This window comes from Talpa europaea, assembly GCF_964194135.1.
Source record: "Talpa europaea genome assembly, chromosome: 8".
Lineage (NCBI taxonomy): Eukaryota > Metazoa > Chordata > Mammalia > Eulipotyphla > Talpidae > Talpa > Talpa europaea.
Genome location: NC_140075.1, coordinates 52,787,567 through 52,804,877, shown reverse-complemented (window position 1 = coordinate 52,804,877; position 17,311 = coordinate 52,787,567).

Genomic DNA, 17,311 nt, shown 5'->3' with positions numbered 1-17,311 from the left:
GTTCTCTTGTACTTTTAGCTTCCAGAAAAGCCAGGACTGGTTATGTCTTCTTGGGTATAACTTGCCTCTATAAAATGTTCCAGTTTATCTGTTTTTACTACCTTTTCCAGATTTGGTTTTTAAACTATCTCCTGGAAAACCTCTTGTGGCTTTGTTCCAAGTACACCTGTCCTACACAGCTTCCTTTGCTAGTTCCTTCCATATCTGCACCCCGTGCTGCTACAATAGAGCAAAGTCATCCTTAACTGCAAAGTTGTTGACTCTCTTTGTAGGACACTCTTTTGTAACTGATAGTATCCTCCTAGTTTATAAAGAGTTAGAATAAAGGAATGGTGATTACTAGGTATTAGTGGGGATGCACCAAGAAAAGTTGTGCTAACACTCACCTGGCAGCCCTTCTGATGGGAGGCTTTAGACAAGACTGCATGATGATCTCTGCTAAGCATGTTGTAAGTCACCCATGTTGCCTTGTGAACCAAATGGAGAAATGGGGCCAGATAGGAATTTTAGAGGTGCAGAGTCATAGCTAGGTAATCAACCCCCCACAAAGATGGAGTGAGTGGAGGGCTCTGGTGAAATGTTATAGGGCCCTTCTTACCTCTGTTCTAATCTGCACTTTCCTGCCTAAATGAAGACCCTCAAAGCAGACTTTCCGCATCTCCAAGAATGAAGGAAGCTACTTGAGTGACAAAATATAGATTGGAAAAGTACTGAATAGGCTACCAAAAATAGGATGAATGCAGTAAGGTGAAATTTAACAGATAAAAGAATGCAACATCTCCCATTTATATTCTAGCAATCAACTGGCTGAGCACAGGGTTGTGGGGACCACAGGGGAGGGGGGCACATTTGGCTTGACAGCAGGTCTTTGTTATAATCCCCTATGTTTTGATAACCCATAAACTGATAGCAAACTAAAGCTGCTCAAAGAACAAATACAGCCTAGACAGTATTAAGGCCCCAGCATGGGGTAAAGATGGTAGTGGTGCGGGGCCCACAGAGGACTCCAGGATAAGGGACCAAGATGGTCAGGATGACACAGTCACTGGATATGAGAAATGCTTGAGCTACAGAAAGAAACATGGACAAATCCAGTGCCCAGTGGAAAACACTGAGGGGAGGGACCACATCCTACTCACTTTTATATTCACAATATCTACTCTCATGCCTGCTAGATTAGGTGTCAGTGACATCTGTTGAAAGAACGAGTGTGTGAATGATTGGAGGGATGAGACAGCTGACTTTGATCAATGGAATGGCTTTCACAGAAAGAGAGAGCCAGGGCCCAACTGTTCCGGGGGCCCAGGGTGTGTCTTGCACCCAGAGCCTTTTCTGTGGGCCCACCGGCAGATCTGGGAAAGTCCATTTGTTGGGCTCCAATTATAAGTAATTTGCATATCTTACAGTGAAAGGAGATGCGCACTCCTGGATTTAAACTCTTTCTCTTCCACTTCCTGTGTGATCCTGTGCAAATTAACTCCTCTGCACTCCCAGAGGAACTGCAGATGGAAGTAAAGCTACTGCTTTCTTCACGGAGATGGTGTGAGGAGCAGAATAAGTGGCAAATGCTCCAAAATATGTAGGGTGAATGAGTTTCCTCTGAAGCCCTCTTGCCCTGGGCTCCCACTCAAGGTCAGTGACAGCAAATATCCCTCTGCCATGCAATTTTGCTCTTTCTCCAGGTACAGCGCCTCGCCTCCTCCCTAAGGACAGCTCTAACACTTGACTGCTCCCAATCCACATTCTCCCTGACTCTTTCTCAATGTCTGTTCCACCCCTAGTCCCCCTGAGGAACTGGAGGGAATTTGTCTGTCCCTACTGCCTTCCAGATCAACATCTCAGCATGTCGGCCAGACTGGGCAATGTGGGGTGAACAGCACCCTAAGTGGGGAATCTGGACACCCAGACTCTAGTTCTGGCTGCTAAAGACTGAGCAATGCCCTCTCCAAGCCTCATGGGGGGTCCTCCAGCCTGTCCCATCACACATGGTGATTCTCTGTAAACTCTAGCTCTGTGATATTCACAGTCACTGCAAAGTTAGGATGGGTACTTGGCACAAGGGGGGCCTGGGGAACAGCCATTTTTACCCTCCAAGAAAGTTTGGGTACTTGAAGGCAACAACATGCTGCCCCCTCCCACCATGTTTGCCCAAGAGTTTCCTTAACTGGTGAGATTTCACCTTCCAGTTCCTTCAGGATGCACGGGCAGCCCAGCCTAGAAGGCTCCTTGTCCTCTGGCTTTCTCATAAATAGAAGCGCCCTGGCTGGGAGAACCAGGGGGAAGCTAAGCCTCATTTTCTCAATCTGTAAAATGAAAGGGTTCAGTTGGAGGAGCTCTGAGTTACCTCTCCACAGCATCAAAATTGTTTACTTCAGTGTGGCATACCCCAATAACTGCAACACAAATATCCAAACAGGATCTGGGGTTAGTAAACAAAGCTTAATAAATGGAACCCTCAAACAATTATTCTTCCAATCTCAATCAAGAGACCCAAATAATCTGGCTTCTCAATTTGCTCAGCAATTTTCTTGAATTCCTGCTGTTGATTAGTTCGGGTAGCCAGTTAATGGAGTCTGGCACACCAAACCCATTCGTTTTGTTTTCTTAGAGGCAGGCTCCATCTTGGAAATCAGAACCCGGAGGTAACGGCTTTTGATGGATTGTCAACAGGAGAGCTTGGAGTTTTCACCCAGTGTCATCACTGTCTGAGATTCCACAATGATGATCATCAAGGATGAGGATGAAGGAGGATGTCCTTCTGATAGCAAACTGATGGGAGGCTTTAGACAAGACTGCATGATGATACCCAGCCATCACTGGGCAGGGCGCTGGGTCGAAGTCCAGTGAGTCAGGGCCAGCAGCAGCAGCAGAGCCATGGGCAAGCTGGTAGGACTTGGGGTGTCCAGTGGCATCCATTGCAGAGGAGCAGACAGGTCAAAAATGGGAATTTACAACTGGGTACTGAGCCAGAGAGGAAATGAGAATCCTAATTCCAGGACCAAATGAATTTGCCACCACAGAGAGCTGACAGATGTCAGAGGCAGGAGCAAAGGCTCAGGACCCAACTGGCTCAGAGTATGCCCATTCATTCAATAACTATTTATTGAGGACCTACTATGTGCCAACCACTGTTCTAGGCACTGGGGTTATAGCCAGGAAAGAAGAGCCTTGCCCATGTGGAACCAATTCTAAACCGATCATTTCATAACATAGTGTCAGGTAGTGATTGATAGGGGCCATTTTTAAAATGGCAGGAAAAAGGAATGGGGAGTGATGAGATCTGCTATTTAGATAGAGTGGTCAAGGAAGTCTTCTTTGAGGAGGTGACAGGGAGCTAAGACCTGAATGAAGCAGAGGTGAGCCACGTGAATACCAAGCACATTTCACTGAAAACTGCTCCTGTCACCATGGATGATGGAGCTGCTAGGTTTGTACTCAAGCTGTGAGCATCAGAAAACCCACCTAAGTGTGGATTGAGCAGAGAATATTAATTTAACTCACTGAAGGAGGAGTGGGGTGGGCAGCCCAGGCCTGGAACAGAGGATTAAAGATGGCTTGAGGCCCAGGCCCCCTTCTTTCTGCTCTGCCATCCTTAGTGTGTGACTTCTGTCCTCAATGTTGCCAGGTAGTGGCTCAACTCCAGGCACAAAATGGCGAGTTTGAGATAAAAAAGGCGGAAGAGGAATAAGTCAAAGAGGTCAAAGGGACATCAGCTGAGTATGTCCCCACTTGCTATGTGTTAGTGGCCAGAACTGGGTCATGTGGCAACCCCAGTACCAGTCATTGGAAGAGAGAAGGGTGTGCTGGAGGGAGGGGGTATGGTGAGTTGTGGGCCAGTCTACTGTGGCTTTCAGCCAGGCTGTTTGCTCCTCTGATGAGGAAGAGCCCTGCAGGAAATCAGGAAGGCCAGCTCCAGTTCTAGCCCTGCCATGAACCTGCTGTGTGACCACAGTCCAGTTGCTTCTGGTCCCTGGACCCTACTGGAGCTCTCATGAGACTGCTCTTTGCTCTAATAGTCTAAGGGTCCATGTGCCACCCCACCTCGGCCACTGTAAAGCCTGCCACTTAGAGCCCCCAAGAACCCAGCTGAGTCCTGGAGGGACAGAGTGACCATTTTACCAAAGGGGACACAAACACAAGGAGCAACCCAGCAGGCAGGGCCAGACTAGTGTAAGGAGAGAGAGGACTCACACACAGGACACAATTCAAGTGGGAGTCAAAACACACAGTAACAGCATATGTAATACTTGAATATGATAGTTTCAAAAATCAAAATTATGCAAAAATATCCACAATGAGAAACCACCCAAATGCCCCCAAACAGATGAGTGGATCAAGAAGATGTGGTATATTCACAATGGAATACTACTCAGTGATCAAAAAAGATACTCGTGCTATTTGCAGCAACATGGATGGAGCTGGAAGGGATTATGCCAAGCAAATAAGTCAGAAGGAAAAAGAAAACTATCAAACAGTTTCACTTACATGTGGCATACAGAAAAGCCGAACAAAGGGTCAGAACAAAGACAATACTTGCGAGCAGAGCACATATCTGAGGCATCCAGCAAGGGAAGGGGAAAGAGAGGGGTCAAAACAGGGTAGGGAAGAGCTCAAGGGACTAAGGTGATTTGGTGGTGGGAGACGAAGCTGTAAAAAAATAAATTTAATAAATTAATAAATAGCCAGAATGGATGAAATATAGATGTTTTAAATAATGACAAGATCGGTATTATTGATTTTACCTTTAGCTTCAGAAACCAAAATGGCCGGGCACAGCACAGCATTGTTCCTGGCTCTGCCTTCATTTAAAATTTCAATATTTTGTTTATCAATTCTTCGCAATAATTTTGATTTCTAAAAATGTTTTGTGTTGAAGTATTATTTAGTTGCTGAGCACATGGGCACCTCTTATATTTTGTAGCCAACACAGTACCTCCCCCCACCCCCTGGCCCTGCCAGCTGGACAGCAGCCACCCTCCCAGCCAGCATTGACCGTGTTTGGGACCTCAGGGTCACACAATGGACACTTGTAATTTTTAGCCCTTCGCCACGAGGTGCTTGGATTAAAAGCCCTGATATTTCTTTAATACGAAAAACAGGCTGTAGCCATTAAAAATTTAGTCCCACAAATTAGTAGCTCCTCTCTGAGGTGCTATATTTATTTAATCATAGTAAATTTGGGCCAAATCGTCTCTTGGGGCTTCCTGCACCTGCCTCATACCCCTGAGGAGTTTGTCACTAGGACCACACTACTCACACAAAATCCCTCTGCCTTTGGCTCCCCTGGCCCGCCGGCTCACAGAGAGATAAAACACCTTAGCCTCATTACTCAGATGGCTAATTGCGAACTGATTTAATTAAAGTATACAGATATTTCCCCAAGTTAGTTACATTTCATATCACTCCATTAGGAGTAATTGGCTGGAATGAGGAGCCGTGGAGAGGGAGGCTGGCCAGGTGGATGGGGTGCCGGGAGACCCCTTGGTGGGTGGAAGGCTGGCTGCTTGACTAAGGGGGTGGTCTGAGGGTGTTTCTGATGTTACAAGGTCACCAAGAGACCATCTCAACTCAGCAGCCTGGAGGGGACACCCCAGGGTCACCTTAATTATAGGCTCTGAGCTGCTCACAGGCTGGGTCGGAAATCCGGGTCCAAACCCACTCTAATACTCAAGCCTCTGTGACCTGCTGCAGTAACCTCACTTAGGTGAGCCTCAGTTTCTTACTCTGTAAAGCGGGAGTAATAGTAATGCCTGCCTCAAATGGTTGTCACCAGATTAAATGGAAAAAACTTGGAAAGCCTCTAGCATGTGCCATGACACCCAAGTTAATGCTTAATAACTAATCATAATACTGTTATTTGGGAACAGATATGGGGCTACAAAGCAAAGCAGGACAGACAAAGGAAGAAGTATCTGTCTTGAAATTAGAAACTTCAAGGTATGGTCTCAATGATCTCTCTCTGGGCAATCTTGGGCAACGTGCTTCCTTCCCTAGTCCTCAGTTGACTCATCTGGCAAATGAGGGGAAGGGGCAGAGACTGAGGTCTGCCCAGCCTATGTCCATTCTCCCCGTGTCCCTCACTAGCATGGCCCTGACAGGGGCTGTCATAACCAACTACCACATTCCTCAGCCTCCCTTTGGATGGGGAGGCCTCATGATCAATTCTGGTCAATATGATGAAGGTTGTTCCATTCTTGGGAGAAGCTCCCAAGTTATCTTTAAAAGGAAGCTGACTCAGCAGGCAGGTGCCCCTTCTATCCTTCTCCCTTCCAGTTCTCTCCCACCTCGAATGAAGCCCTGATGACCGGAGAGCCGGTGGCCGTCTTGTGACTATGAGATGGCCTGAGGGTGTAAGCCACTTGCAGAGCCTTTTGACAGAGCAGACAGTCAGAGTCTTTGATTACATCTTAGAGTTGCTGTCCAAGCCCTGACCACCCTTGGATTTCACAGTACATGACAGAGAAATGGGCCTCCTCTTTCGAGCTTTGTTTTGCTTTTGTTAACCTTTAGCTTTCTGGGTCTAGGTTACTTGCTGCCAGTGCTCTCCTTAACTGCCACAGGGTTCTCTGTTCAATCTGAATATCAAAAGCTTCATCTCAGAACTGGTGGAACTGCCTGTACAGCAGAAGGGATCACTCGGCCTGCAGCAATGTCCCCCCACCCTGACTCCAGCCCCAAAGGGCTCCCCAGCTCAGGATCTTCAGGACAAAGCCAAGATCCCCCCATAGGTTACAGCCTGTTAAATGTCAAACTTGGGGGGCTACGAAGTTGCCCCTCCTCGCAGATGCCAGGCCCCTCATCTACAAACTTGCCCTTAAGTACCCTGCACAGCCAGTTCACTGCTGATTGATTGCCCATGACAGGGGTAAACAGCATGGGGGCTTGGGGTATTTACAACAGCTCTGGTGTACTGGAAACTAGGAGATTTGATGCCGAAATCTCTTGTTCTGTCCCCTGCTGATTAGTTACTGTAGACTGAATGTCTTCCCCCAAAATTCAAATGTTGAAGCTTAACCAATGTGTTGGTTTTAGGAGGTAAGTCCTTGAGGAGGGTGGAGCCCTCATAAATGGGTTTCTTGCCCTGATAAAAGAGATCCCACAGAGCTCCCTAGCACCATTCACCACATCAGCATCTGCTGAAAGGACTGTGAAGAAACAGGCTCTCACCAGACTCTGAGTCTGCAGTCCCAGATTCCTTGATCTGGGACTTTTCATCCTCCAGAACTAAGGAATGAAATTCTGTGATTTATAAGCCACAGTCTATGGTATTTTGCTATAGCCACCCAAATGTCTAAGACAGTGACCTCTGGGGAGTCTCCTATCTCTCTGGACCTTGGTTTTTCTCATCTGTAAAGTGGATGTGATAATAATACTGTACCCATTCTGTAGGGGTGGCATGAGTAAAATGCAATGTAAACTGAAATAGCAGTGCACCCTCTGGAGTTGTTGTTACTGTCAGAGACCACTTTTTGAGCCATTCTGTAAGTCTTTCCTGAGCTCTTTCTCAGAGCCCAGTCCTCTATGCCTGTGGAGGGGAATACCAATCAAATACAAGCCACTCTCCTCCATTTTACAGAGGAGGAAATGGAGGCTCAGACTTAAGACGAGTAACTTAAGACTAAGTCACTCGTCTAGGGCCACACAGCTAAAGAGTGGAGGTGCTGCCAGGTCTCACCACATGGAAGGGAATAGCTGTGGTCATATTCAGCTGCCACCTGATTTTTACAGATAAAGTCTTCTTGACCAGGCATGATCATTTGTTTACACTCTGACTATGACAGCTTTTATACTATAGTGGCAAAGCTGAGTAGTGCCTATATAGAGTGCATGGCTGGCAAAACTTAAAATATTTGCTATATGGCCCTTGACAGAACAAGAATTCTGGCCTGCCTGCCCATCATCTGGCTGGCACTGAACACCTCCTGCATGCCTGACACTGTGCTGGGGGCTGACGAGTTAGATGTGGGCCTGGCTACAGGTAAGGCTGGTCCCATTTCACAGATGAGGAAACTGAAGTCTGGAACTACAGAGCTTCCCCAGATTCCCAAGAGACTTGTGGCTGAAATGCACTGATATCCAGCCTGGTGCCGACTCTGTGCCACTCACAGGAACCCCAGAGGCTCCATGGGAAGATCTGGCTAGTCCACATCAGACCCCAAAGAGGGGAAATGAATGAGTGTGTGGAAGGACTCAGTCTCCCTCTCCCTCTGTCTCTGTCAAGCCCCTCCTGTTGGAAAGCCAAGGAACATCATCTGGGGAAGGAAGATAATACTAACAACCACTAATTCATGGACAGTTACATATGTGCTAAGCACATTAGATAAACTCTTCTTGTCATCTTACAACAGAGAGGTGGGTTATAATTCCACAGGGGTTAAACGAAGTGTCACAAAGCTAGAAAAGGTAGAGGCCAGGTCTGTCCGATTCAGATGTGCAGACAGGGAGCCCCTCCCATTTTGAATGGTCAGAATTTCAGGAGTGGGAGCCAGTGAGAATGGATTTGCTCACTTGGAGAAATTTATGGAGGTGGAAAGTCCACATGGGTTTCTTGGTCATGCTTTTCTAGGGGTTATGACCCTCAACCTTAAGCTCCCCTATTTTCCTCAATCTCTTTAAGGTTACTTCGACTACTATTCTGAGGTAGCAGGACCAAGAATCCATCCCCCTCTGAGGGGAAACTCTCCCTACAGGGGATTAACTACAAAGGTATCTTGTTTCGAGGGTGGGATTTCAGGTCTGTGCTGGCCAGGCACACAGTTTTCTTGGGTCCCTGAAGCAACATCCTAGAGATGTACGCCCTGTACCTTCTTGTAAAGCAGGCCTCTGGCTTAAGGAAGCCAGCAAGGGTATGCAGAGTCTGACCTGCCTCTGCCTCCAAGACCTTGGCCAAGTCCCTGCACTTGTCTGAACTTCAGACTCTTCTTCTGAAATAAGAGGGTGGGGGGCTCTCTGGTGGTGCAAGGAGTTAAAACATAGCATTATGAAGCTATCCGCAGCCACTGCAGCATAAGTTGGATCCCCAGCCAGGGAGCTGACCCACATGGCACAGCAGACCTCTCCTGTCTTGCCCACTGCTCCCTTCAGCAGTGTATTTCAGTACATCTGCCTGTCCTGCTCCCCACTTAGTCTCTGGTGAGTCCTCTCATCCCCAAAATCTCTGGCCTGCACCCCAGCTCTTGCATGCATAAATAAATAAATCTTTTTTAAAAAATGAGATAAGAGGATGTTGGGTTAGGGAACATTTTCACTCCAAATTATGCTGCCTAGCAGGGTGGGGAGAGAAGCTGAGTTTCAAAGCCTGTACAGGTGAAGGTGTTAGGAGAACAGGCTCCAGGTGGTAAGTTGGCCGCTTGGGTCCCAGTGTCACTCAACTGGGCCTTCATCCTCCTTGCCAACCATCTGCCCTCCCCACCCTTAGTCTACAAGCCTGGGACATCCTTCTTACTCTTGCATCAAGACACAGCCTTCGTCCAGGAGAATCCCTGGGAAAATGATTTATGCTCTGGGTCCTCTCCCTTCTCCATCCACAGAAATCACTTCCCCAAGCAGACAGGCGGGGCATGCCGGGGCACTGCTCAGGGGGTCTCGTCCCACCGCCCCCCTCTTCCCCCACCCGTCCACATCAGGCCAGAGTACCAAATGATCCACCTTGCTCACCACCCAAACCCCACAGCCCTTCCCGGTCCCTCTGCCCCCACACACCTCACTGGTGTGTGTTTACTTAAGGCTGAATTCTATATCTGGAAGTTCATTAATTTTTTGTGGGTGCCAAAATGCGGATCATTTGTGCTTATCCTCAACTAAATAAGTCAGGTCATAAGAGGTAATGCCATGGGTAGTGGAATGTAAACAAACACATTCTACCTCAATAAACATGCTAATTTCCAGCTATAATATTCACAAGTAAAAGATCCATCACGCCGACCCTATTTGGCAAAGGCAGCGGGCCTCATCCGTCAACGAGGGAGGCTCCCGCCAGTTCGCTGCGGGAGGGAAATAGTACAACTTAACTTGCTTGATGACGCCCTCGGGGGGAAACATGAGCCTCATAAATGAGTCTGGAAATGTGATAAAAGGATAATCTTGCATAAATGAGCCTATATCATCATTACCTGCACCGACCAAGGCCAGGCACAGGCTTTGAGTGATGGAGTCACATTTCATATAAATTAAGGCCGAGCAGTCGGTGCACCAGGCCAGCGGGAGCTCTGTCCTTGCCGTGTCCCACTGGCCACCCTTGCCTGAGGCCACCACATAGGATGCATGCGGGGCCCAGCGAAGGCGGCAGCCGTGGCAGGTGCTGGGATGTTACAAGGGAAAGAGCAAGGATGGCCTAGGCCCTGCCTGAACACCCTTTGCAAATTTCTCCAGTTCACAGAGAAATGAAGGAATCTATTATTTTATTTACTCATGTTATTTTCTGGAAACCTAATATAAATGTCAAGGTGCAGGGCATTAAGAAAATCAAAACAAGATGAAGGCTTTGCCATTAAAGATTCACGGTGGGCTCAGGGAAACCAAGCAAGTCCCCAGAGCCTGTGTGGTCTGTGGGAAAGTGCAGAGAGGAAGGAAGGACTCCATAGTCCGGACAGAGTGCTCAGGTTCAGCGATGGAGAGATGCGGCAAGGCACTCCAGGGTAGAGTGGCCGGGACTCTCTCCTCGCTGCCCCACTCAGGCCCATCCCAGGTCCTGTCCCCAGCTTCTGCTCAGCTTCTGTGAGCTCCCCTGTCTGTGAGTCCTTTCAGCAAAAGAGGAAGAAGAGAGATTTCTCAGAACATGTTCACCACTTTGGAAAAGATCTGGAGAGATGTGGATATTCCTTCCTCATCATCCCCCCTACCCGCACCCTGGGCGGCCCGCCCAGGTCCCCAACACCAGTACCTTGCTGCTGGAGAGTTGGAGGCTATAGTTCACAGCCACCCTCATCCCAGAGGGATCACCTTTCACCCAAGAGGGACCACCTCACTGGGAGGTTACCCCTCCCTGTCCCTTTGACATCAGACAAAGCAACTCCAGGGTAGAGTGGCTGATTCCTAAACTAAATGGGATGGGGCCGAGCTGAGATGCAGTTCCTACTCCAGAGATCCTCTGGCTCAAGCTGAGGCCATATCCTTCCTGACCCATCCTGCTTCCCTCACTCTCTTATCTCAAAAACATCCCCCTTGGGCCTCCCCGCACTACCACTAAAACACAAGTATCCAAATCCTGGATTCAGGCACTACTTTTAGGGATTCAACAGAGCACCCCTTTTTCACTTCTCGTACCCATCTTTCTTGTGCTGTCTCTCACAAGCAGACACAGAAAAAGCGCATGCAATCACACTCACAGTGCAGTGCGGTGGGGCAGTACTGTTACAACCAAAGTGCTATGGGGTCCAGCTAGGGGGCAACTAGATATGCCACAGGGTGTCTGAGAGCAGGGGTGCCCACCTTCTCTGGACTGGACCCCATATTCTCTGAGTAGGTGAGGTGGGAAGGGTATCAAGGCAGGAGGGACATGCCTCTTATTTCCAAAGGTCTCCATCTATCACTTCATAGCAAATAAGACCAGCAATGGAAAATGGAAAGGACTTACTTTAGAAGCCCCTAAAACCACCACCTGGAGTGAGGGGTGACCAGGCCCTCCTTCTCTTGTTTGTTGTATGAATGAGTGAATGTGTGTAAGCAAGTGAGCAAAATCATTCTGCACATTCCACCAGTGGACATTTCATCCTCTCTGGCATTCTCCCCACGGTGCCTGCTCCCCCACTAGACCAGAAAATCCGTAACAGGCACGTGACCTGGGCATCAGAGTGGTCTCCACGAGGCCCCACTCTGCTCTTTGCATGGAACTGAAACTGGAGAAAAGGGGATAAGCAAGAGCAGAGGGGTATAGCAAGTCCTCCATTTCTTTGCCAAACAACTTGGATGAGATAGAATCAGTGGCCAAGGAATAAGGAAGACAACAAACTTGCTGTGCACCTACTATGTGCAGGAACTGTACCAGGTAATGTACTCATGACAACTTGCAGTGGGTCTTATTACCCCCACTTTACGAATGATGAAGCCCAGTGGGAGAAGATGCGCAACTGACATGTAGGTGTATCTAGGTCCAGAGTCCATGTCTTTCCATTCTCTCTCCCTGTGGGACAATATTTTAAAATCAAAGTTGCAGAGGCCTGGAATGCATGAACCAGGTCTTTCTGGAGGCCAAAGGTCTGGAAGACCTCCAGCTCTCTCTTTCAGCAGGGAATCCTCTCACTCAGGCCGCCCAGGCCCCAGGAGCCCAGATGGGCAGCAGATCCCGCTCAGGTCAAGGCCAGCTCTCCTGACGCCATCCAAAACCTCTGAGAGAGAGAGTCACGCTTCAGGGATTGCATGATCCGGAACCCGCGTTAGGGTTAACTTTCCTGAAGGGAAAGGAAAGTATAAATGCTGTTGAAAATCTGAGCTGACAAGCTCATGGGAAACCTGAGCTGTAGAAGTCTTAGTCAAAGGTGCTGGCTGAGAAATTGCTGGCCCCTGCCAAGTCCAACGAATGGAAGCTTGCACATTCCTGGGCTGCGTGTTTCAAATACTTTCCGCGGTTTGCCAGTGAAGGGCCAGGAGAGAAGAATCTGTCATTACCAACTTGGGTCTGCAAAACAGCTTGGCTGCCAGGGAGCTGTGAAATCGCAGGAGGCGGAAAACCTGACTCATGAGCTTCAGGGAAGCGGGAATGCGCAGGGGGGAGAGGGAAGCAGAGGCAATGGCCTCAGACCCGCAGGGGCAGGCATGGATCCTTTGACTCATAACGCATTCTTGCAGACTAACCACCGTGACCACCGTCTCCCTCTGGGGGGAGAGCCTGGTCTACTCTCCCAAAAGCCCTTCATCAACACAAGCATGTGTTGAGCACTTACTAGGTGCCAACATCCCAAGGAAGTTGGTAGAATGGGGCATCTTAAGCCTATTTTTCAAATGAAGAAATTGAGAGCCAAAAAGGCATAGAAATTGCCCCATGTCACACAGCAAAGAACCAGAACATCAGTTCCTCCTGGTGTACTACAGGCCTACCGTGTGCCAGGCACGGGGGTGCATGGTTGGAGACGTAGGACCTTTTTCAATGAAGGGCTCAGAGTCTCATAGATTTGAACTATTTCGTGTTTTTCAAGCCATACTCATATGTGCTACCAAAGTGTTCTTATTAAACCTGCGGGGAGGAGAGGCAAGGATGATTTGGAGATCTGGGTGTGTTGGCAGGGACCCTGGCTGATAAATCAGGAATCTGTTGCTAACTCCAAGTGTGACCCAGGGAAGGCCTCCTCCATTCCTTTGGGTCTCAATTCTTAAGACGGCACTACCCGTGCCCTGCCAGCCTCTCTTGGGAAGGCCGTTTCCTGACACACCACTGTCTTCACATCAATGACTTCTTACTGCAAGCCTTGGCCTCTCGGTCAGAGACCTTCTGTGGTCTCCAGTGCAGGGGGATGTGCACCAACGGACAGGGTGGGCTGAGATGCTGGGGAGTTCATGCCTCCAGAAGCAGCCCTCAACAAAGGGCTGGAGCTGGCGGTGGAGACTGGCCTCCATTCCCTTGAGCAGACCACTCTGAAGACTCATCTCCCAGAGCCGCCCAGTGGCATGGAGGCCCAGCTGCTTGAGGGGCACTCAGCTCATCCCCACAGTGCCTTTCTCTCCCTCCCTCCTCCCTCCTCTCCCTTCTCCCCTGGTACTTCCTGCCAGCACCTCCCAGATAAACTACTTGCACTCAAATCCTTATTTCAGGCTCTACTTCTGGAGAGAGTCAAACTAAAGTATTCTCCTTGTCTGTACAGGGCAAATCCAGCCTGGAAGGAGCTTTAACCACCGCCTGTGACGACCATGACATTGCCCAGAAAGAGTGATGAGGTCCCAAAGGAGAAATTGCTATTTCACTAATTGTGACTTCCCCCACTTTGTCCTGGTCTTGGAAAAGCAGTGGCTGAGCCCCACAGGCCCTGCCCCATCCAGGAACAAGACTGAAGGTAAGGGAGAGCACAGAGGCTGGGGCACCAATGTCGGGGGGTTTCCTGGCTCTAATCCCTTATTGAGCCTAAATGGCTTCTCGGGTGCCCTGAGGAAAAGGGCCAGTGGAGGGAACTGCAGAGGGGAATGGGCAGCCAGCCAGGCCTCAGGGCCATGGCCCCCTCACTTGGCTCTATCCTGGCCACTCTGAGTCACACACCCAGGTAAATCCACACAAAAGACCCTCAGCTCTCCTGCCCTGAGCCCCTCCACACGCCAGTCCCTCCAGGGGAATGATGTCCTCTGACATCAAAGCAGCTCAGACCCCAATGTCTGCCCTGCTCGCCCTATCAACAGTCACCTCAGACATATGCCCCATATGTTGTTTCTGGGGAACCATTGCTGATGAGTCTATCTCATGTCTTCCCATAAACTCTCTGAGGGCAGGACTAGGGCTCATTTATCTTTCTGTCCTTGGATGATGGCCCTCATAGCTCCAGAAAGGTTTTCTGAGCAAATAAGTAGAAAACTGACCCCAAACTTGTTGAGAACCCAGAATCGTTGTCATTTCCCCACTTTTATTGTTCCTTTTTCCTGGTTGAACACAGAGAAAATGGAGCCAAGAGAAGATCTTCTGGACTGATGAGAGGGTAGGTGGCAGGGTGGGAGAGCAGCAGCAAGAAAAGGGCCCACTGGCCAGACTTGGTGGGAGAAAAGGGGAATTCAGGGGGTCCTGGATGCAACTGACAGGGAGCTGAGCCTTAGGGGTCAGCTCTGCCTCAATGCACAGTTCCAAGGCCTCCATCCACAGTTGGAGATGTGCAATGCAGTGACCTTGTGTCAGGCCCCCTTTTTTGCAGAAGTGCAGTGGTTTCAAAAGCTTGTCTAGCTGTGGTTCCAAACAAAACCCTACTACCTAGATGTCCAACATGTAAATAATTGCTTAGGTTGAAGTAGGGGGCCTATGGAGGTCCCTTCAGGCAAAACTGCTCTGAGTGTACTCAGGGGCTCCACAGACTCTTTAGAAACCACTAGCCAAGTGAGAAGAGGTGATCCGTGACTGAAGACCCAGGTTCTAGTTCCATTCTGCTACTTTCAGTCTGTGCAACCTTGGGCAAATCACTTCACCTCTCAGGTCTCAGCTTTCTCATCCCTACAAAGGCTATGATAACATCTCCCTGAGAGGGAGAGGTGCTGCTGAGAGGTTAAAAGGTGAAAGATAACCAGAGAGCTTTGTACTTTATCATGGCACAATTTGATATATAATTTGCTATCAGGAGGCCCAGAAGGACATAAGAAATTATGTATCATCTTGAGAGAGGAGCTCTTGGAGGCACTGGGTCCTGGGCTGCAGAACACACACAGGGCTGCAAGACTTGTGGCTGCCTTTCTTCTTGGGGTTTCAAGTCCCAAGAGCTCGGGAGGTGCCTCCTTGCCCCAGACCTCATTACCCAGCCAGCTGGGGCCCTCAAACAGTCATTTTTGTCTCTTCACTGGTGTGGGGCTGGACCACGTGAGCAAGGAAAACTCCCCCTCTCTCGACTCTCCCCACCAAACCCCAGCCAAATCCCAGTCCCAGCCTGGGACTACAGACCCCTAAAGGGAAATAGAGGCAGAGTGTTCTGGCTCCAGGAATCAGCTAATGAAACCTTGTTAATTACTATGTAAATTACTTTAATAGCCTGGATCCCCCTCAGACAATTGTTTAGGGCTTCAGGCCCTAGAGTAAGGAGATGGGGTCTCTGGTGAGGGGAAGGAGCAGAATTTCCTTGGTCCAAGAGCTCCCAAGTGTGGTCTCCTGTGGGGTGAGAGGAAAGGCGCAGATGGGAAATTGAGGAGAGTGTGACTGCACGTCTGACCCTGACCCCTGGGGGTCCCGAACATGACACTGAAATGCAGGACTCAAGCCCACTGTTAAAGATTGCAACTAAAAAGGGCCTCAGGTAACCTCCACCACCTCGCTGCAGCCAGGAAAAAAGAGAAGCCTGGAGCAAGTGAGTGACTTGCCCAAAGTCACACAGCAAGGTGATGACCAGGCAGTGCCTAGCAGGGGCTCATCTCCAGCCCCTGGGGGCCTCTGGGGGTTAGCCTAGTGTCAGGTCCCTGGGTATCCTTCCTTCCTGAAAGTCAGCCTTTCCCGGCGTACAGAAAAAAAAATTAAGTTAAAGGGAAGCATTTTCTCAGTTGTAAGTTATATGTGCATTTTTAAAAATATATATACTGTCCTGCAGACATGATAGTCATATTTTCTTCCATTAACATGCTCTTGGACTGTGAAATTAGGTATGTCAACATGTCAGTGTTCTGTAAAGGATGCCATGACCTTAAGCTTTCCTGACCTGAAGAAGACCCTCAGTCTTAAAGCACTTGCTTTTATCTCAATTTCCCAGAAAGGGCAAGAGAAACAGCTGCAAAGACTTGCCTGAACACTTTTACTGATGGGTGCTCTTCCTGCCGCACTCCCGAAGACTGAGTGGGTAAGTTCTGAGAGCAGGGATAGGAAGGGGGACTAGAGTGAGGACAGCAACACTACTGGGTTGTTGCCAGGGTGACAAGCTCCAGTAGGGCGCATGTGCTGTGGTTAACAGGCGTCCTGAGCGCTCCTGGCTGCTCTTAGCACTGCTCTCTGTGCAGCATGGACTAAGTTTCAGGCAGAGATCTGCTGATAAGTCGAGGGCATGAGTGGAATCGAAGGGGCTCCACCGCCACTTACTACCCATGTGACCTCTAGTTTTGATTTCTTCATCTGAAAAAATGAGAATAAGAATACTTGCCTTATAGGATGGTTGAAACAATGACATGAGATGGTGATAAGTAACTGGCACTCCATTTCCTCCCAGCTCTACCTCTCTCCTCTGCCTCATATCTTTCTCCAAGATGTAGCTATTGAAAGTTTAAATTACTATGTCACTGGATAAAGACAGTAGGCCAGCACAGCTCCCCCTGGCACCAGCACCTGCCCTTCACCCCAGGGCTCTGAATGCCATCTGAGGCCCTTGGTGCCCAGAAAGGTTCTCCCCAGAGCTCTCCCTCACTTGTCCTGCAGCCCCAGGTCTGCCCTCTGCCAGCATCCTCTCCTTTCCTCAACTCCCTCCCTCAGGAGGCTGTCCTGCTGCCTCCAGAACTGGTGCCCTTGGTCCTCACTGTCTCTATAGCACCTCCTCCTTGCCTTTTCTCCATGACCTTAAACAGATGTTCTAAAAGTACCTCAGTCAGGTTCTAGGTTCTGAATATTTCCTGGAATCTGCTGGGAGGAAAAGATAGAGCTGTTTGAGCCTTGGCTTTCTCTCCTGAGGGAGGGGGAGAAATACTGCCCCTCTAACCACGTGAGGGGCAATCAATGCAT